Source organism: Trichomycterus rosablanca, chromosome 4 (genome assembly GCF_030014385.1).
Source record: "Trichomycterus rosablanca isolate fTriRos1 chromosome 4, fTriRos1.hap1, whole genome shotgun sequence".
NCBI classification, from domain to species: Eukaryota; Metazoa; Chordata; class Actinopteri; order Siluriformes; family Trichomycteridae; genus Trichomycterus; species Trichomycterus rosablanca.
Window position 1 is genome coordinate 10,668,141 of NC_085991.1, and position 5,047 is coordinate 10,673,187.

General features: G+C 44.2%; 1 non-coding gene across 1 annotated transcript; it reads left to right on the forward strand.

Annotated features, from left to right (window-relative positions):
- The first annotated feature begins 4,572 nt into the window (after nt 1-4,572).
- Nucleotides 4,573-4,644, forward strand: trnap-agg (transfer RNA proline (anticodon AGG)). The gene has a single exon. It is a non-coding gene; the product is annotated as a tRNA-Pro (tRNA).
- The last annotated feature ends 403 nt before the right edge of the window (nt 4,645-5,047 follow it).

A 5,047-nucleotide genomic window follows, 5' to 3' on the forward strand; every position in this document is an offset into this window, starting at 1 on the left:
AGTAGATGTATCATCTGTTTGACTTTAATCGAGAGTCATCAGGAGTGCTCTTATAGCTACTGTAATCTTTTGCGCCTTTATACAGTAAATACTGTGGTGCACTGTTGGGATTTTGTTTGTACCAGTAAAGATCAATGTTTCTGCTGCTGGACTGATAGAAACATTTTAGAGTAACAGTCTCTGCTTCTTTTGCAACAATGTTGGCATCTATTGGCCCGATTTTATCTGCAAAACCACCTGTTGTAAAGAAAAAGAAAAAAATGTGTATTTAAACAAACAATGAAGTAAATCAATAACTTTTATTTATTAATAAATATGTGTATTATTACCTGATGCTACAGTGAGAATCAGTGTTATGTATCTCCAAATGTGCAGCAAGTTGCATAGTTGAGACATTTCTGAACACAGCTTTGTGAGTATAACAGTTCTGTATGAAACTCAACACTTACATCTCCAGGAAGCCACACACAGGAAGGAACCCAATAGTGTACTTACCAAAACTCACACCTACATACACACAAAAATAAATAAACAAATATATAAATAAATAAACCCTAAAAGTTTTGATATGTATCCCATGTAGTGGAAAAAAAGCATGTTTATTAATACCTACAAAGACTTATACCATCTTGTTGTTGAAGTGAATGTTTTTACATGTTATTAAAATCTGATTTAATCAGTAAGTTAAATTGATCTGTAATACTGATGGTATGTTAAATAACATTTAACATTTAACATTTAACATACCATCCATCTTGGATTGGATCCAAGATGGCGCCGCAGATGGCGACACTGGTTAGGAGCTCCGTAGTGCTTTGTTTGTTTTTGTTTGTTTGTTATGGCATGTGTGATCCAAACACACTCCAATACAGCGCAGAAGATCTGCTGAACATTAGGCAGCTCATGCCACCAGGTATATTTCCTGATTTTTCATTTTCGGACAGTTTTTTGGACATTTTGGTCAGCGGAGCGGCTGCGCTCCTGAGCAGACGCAGGCGGATGCGCAGACGTGGGAAGCGCGCCGGAGCGCTCGTCAAACTCCGACAGCGCGGACTTCGTACACCGCTACCCAGCATCCACATGACAAACCTTCGCTCTTTAGGAAATAAAATGGACGAACTTTCACTGTTAAACCGTACCAACAAGGACTTTTCTCTCTCTGCTGTACTGTGCTTCACTGAGACCTGGCTCACCGATTCCGTCCCGGACAGCGCGCTCCACCTGCACGGCTTTCATCTCCACCGAGCGGACCGCAACGCGGAGCTTTCCGGCAAGAAAAAAGGCGGCGGAATTTGCTTTTATATCAACCAAGGCTGGTGTACAGATGTGACAGTGTTAATGAGAACATGCAGCCCTAATCTGGAATCACTTTTCTTGAACTGTAGACCGTTTTATTGTCCGCGGGAGTTTTCATCAGTTGTGCTTGTTGCTGTTTACATTCCACCTCAAGCGTGCGCGCGCGAGGCACTGAGCGCACTCGCTGATCAGATCCTCAGCGTGGAGCACAAACACACAGACTCTGTTTTCATCATCTTAGGGGACTTTAACAGAGCAAAACTTAACAAAGAACTACCTAAATACAGACAGCATGTTACCTGCCCCACCAGGGAGAGCAACATTTTAGATCACTGCTATACTGTATTTAAAGGTGCGTACCGCTCTGTCCCTCGTGCAGCACTGGGACTATCTGACCACTGTTTAGTTCATCTTCTCCCGACCTACAGACAGAAGCTCAAGTGTGCCAAACCTGTGGTCAGCACGGTGAAGAAATGGACTAATGAGGCTAAAGAAAGGCTTCAGGACTGCATGGAATTAACAGACTGGTGTGTGTTTGATGATGCCACAAGCAGCCTGGATGAACACACGGACACTGTGACATCTTACATCAGCTTTTGTGAAGACATCTGTGTTCCCACCAGGACTCGCATTAAATATAATAATGACAAGCCCTGGTTTAATGCCAAATTGAAACAGCTGCGCCGGTCTAAGGAGGTAGCATATAGAAGTGGGGATCGGGCGCTGTACAACCAGGCAAGGAACACCCTAACCAAAGAGATCAAGGCTGCAAAGAAGAACTACTCCAACAAGCTAAGCAGCATGATGTCCACACATGAGCCATCAACCGCCTGGAGGTGTCTGCAGAACATCACCAGCTACAAAAGGCCACCTACACAGACAATGGGAGATCGTCAACTGGCCGACGACCTTAACAGATTCTACTGCAGGTTTGAACAGCCCAGCAACGAGCTCCCATCCAACACCACTTCACACCCATCTGACTATCAGCCACCCATCCAGCCTGCCCTGAAGATCTGCGAGGAAGACGTGCTGAGACTTTTTAAAAAACAGAAAGTCAAGAAGGCCCCAGGTCCTGATGGAATCTCTCCCTCCTGCCTGAGGACCTGTGCAGACCAGCTTGCACCTGTCTTCACTAAGATCTTCAACAGATCACTGGAGCTGTGTGTGGTTCCGTCCTGTTTTAAATGCTCCACAATAATACCCATTCCTAAAAAGGCAACTACCACAGGACTAAATGACTACAGACCTGTTGCCCTGACCTCTGTGGTCATGAAGTCCTTTGAAAGACTGGTTCTCAACCACATTAAGGAAATCACGGACCCCCTGCTAGACCCCCTGCAATTTGCCTATCGGGCCAACCGGTCGGTGGACGATGCAGTGAACATGGGTCTCCACTTCATCCTCCAACACCTTGATCACCCAGGAACTTATGCAAGAATTCTGTTCCTGGACTTCAGCTCAGCCTTCAACACAATTATTCCAGGACAATTACACAGCAAACTGGCTGAACTCAGCGTACCAGCCTCCACCTGCCAGTGAATAACTGACTTTCTTACTGGCAGAAAACAGCAGGTGAGGCTGGGAAAGTGTACTTCAGGGACCAGAACCATCAGCACAGGTGCCCCACAGGGTTGTGTACTCTCCCCACTGCTCTTCTCGCTGTACACAAATGACTGTACCTCCATGGACTCCTCTGTTAAAATCCTGAAGTTTGCAGATGACACTACAGTCATTGGTCTCATCAGTGACAGTGATGAGTCTGCTTATAGACGGGTGGTTGATCAGGTTGTCCTCTGGAGCAGTCAGAACAATCTGGAGCTGAAAACAGCAAAAACAGTGGAGATGACCGTGGACTTCAGGAGGAGACCCCCAACCCTGCCAGCACTCACCATCCTAGACAGGACTGTGATGGCTGTGGAGTCCTACAAGTTCCTGGGCACAACGATCTCCAAGGACCTGAAGTGGGACAGCAACATCAACTCCATCATCAAGAGGGCTCAACAGAGGATGTACTTTATGTACCAGCTGAGGAAGTTCAACCTACCCCAAGAGCTGATGGTGCAGTTCTACACAGCCATCATAGAGTCCATCGTCACCACATCCATCACAGTGTGGGGCAGCGCTGTCACAAAACATGACACCAAGAGATTGCAGCGCATCATCAAGTCTGCAGAGAGGACCATCGGTGTAAAGCTGCCCACACTGCTGGACCTGCATGCCTCCAGAACCAGGAAGCATGCAGAGAAAATCATCACTGACCTGTCTCACCCTGGCCATCACCTGTTTCGGTGCCTTCCATCAGGCCGACGCTTCAGCCACATGAAGACCCGAACGACCAGGCTACAGAGAAGCTTTTATCCAAACACCATTACGCTCATGAACAATTGAACACTACTGTACTGTTAATACTCGGGACACTTGCACATCAAAAACTACCTATTTCATTTATGTAATGGCATACACAGGATTTTCACCTTTACTTCCATTTCATATTTATATATTTTTATATTTTCTATAGTTTTTATATTGCACAAAACTGCACCTTTTTAAAATTACAATGTAAATTGCACATGCTAAATGTTTACAATGTTTTCTATGTTTACAGGTATGAATGTGTGTGTTAGAGAGAGTGAGCTGTGTGAATAAGATTGTCTTTACTGTATTTTTTCGTGCACTGCAAGCATCTGTGTAACCAAAAACAAATTCCTTGTATGTGTGAGCGTACTTGGCCAATAAAGCCCGATTCTGATTCTGATTCTGATTCTTATGTGGATGTAGATACCTTTCATAACAATTCTTCCAGTCAGCTTCAAGTTTTTTTTTCTTCTACAGATTTTAGAATCTTTGGGCAAATTCAAAGCACTGAAAATTTTTACAACAGCCAAACAGCACGGAGCATGAAGTCAACACAACAAGATAAAACATCATGGTAGTGAAATGTTGCAAAATCTCTTGTATAACTAACCGAATAAAGACAGCGTCACAACGTTTGTATTGTACAGTTTGGGTGGATAAACATGATACATAATGTAAACAGTGTGAAGCATAAAGTCAGTGGGACTGCACACAGCTCCTGTCAAATGCTTCCAAGTCTTGTAATTTGACAAAGCGAGTCTTTAATGACACCTCATGCTTAAACTGTTAGAAATGCTTTAATGAAGCTCTGCATTGAATTTTGTTTTGTCATGAATACACTTCCCAGTGCAACCAGTCAACATGGTTTTGACGCTAAGCCACGGAGGTCAAAGAAATGCCCTGGTGTCTGTTCTGGCTGGCTCATTGGTCTAGGGGTATGATTCTCGCTTAGGGTGCGAGAGGTCCCGGGTTCAAATCCTGGATGAGCCCTTGTTTATCCATGTCCTATTTCATAGTTCTGTAAACATCGTTAATTCATCAACTGCCTCTTCAGGTTCTAATCCCAGTGTGCAAATGGAAATGAAACGGGGTGATTAAATGGCAAAATTTGAACAGCTTTAAATGTAAAGCTCTGTCATTGTGAAGGAAAGTCAAACAGTGCAGAGTATGAAGTCAACACGACAAGGAAAATCTCATGTCAACGTAACTCATGTCATTCCAGACCTCAGTGCTGCTGAAGTTCACTGGTGGTGTATATACTGTATTAGTCAATGGCAGCGAATCTGCATAAATATAAATACACCAGACCTCCAAGTACTAGGCCTTGTGCAGCCTCGGCTGCAAGTTCCTCCGGCTCTCCACTCAATCGTCCATGTCTTTCTCAGACACCCCG